We start from the raw sequence: 308 nt of genomic DNA, 5'->3' as shown, positions 1-308 counted from the left end.
GGCTCTCTCCTTGGACACGGCACCTGGCTCGACCGGCTGCTCGAACCACCACTCGGTCGAGTGGTCGATCGAATGGTCCGTCGAGTGGCTCTCCCAGCTTCACCTCTTGATTCAAGGTCAGTATCACGACGTTCCATGGAGCTTGCAGCGGTTTGGTGAGACTTCTTGGTTATCTTGGAAGACATTTTCAAAAGAAACTGAAGGGAATAGACTCAAAGCTCAAAGTTAATAGGTTAGTGACCCAAAAACTTGAAAGAACAAAGCTTGAGCAAGAGATGAACTTTGAAAGAGATTTTAAAGCTTGAATT

Source organism: Camelina sativa, chromosome 17 (genome assembly GCF_000633955.1).
Source record: "Camelina sativa cultivar DH55 chromosome 17, Cs, whole genome shotgun sequence".
NCBI classification, from domain to species: domain Eukaryota; kingdom Viridiplantae; phylum Streptophyta; class Magnoliopsida; order Brassicales; family Brassicaceae; genus Camelina; species Camelina sativa.
The sequence above is the reverse complement of the archived record's forward strand: the minus strand, read 5'-3'. Positions refer to the sequence as shown.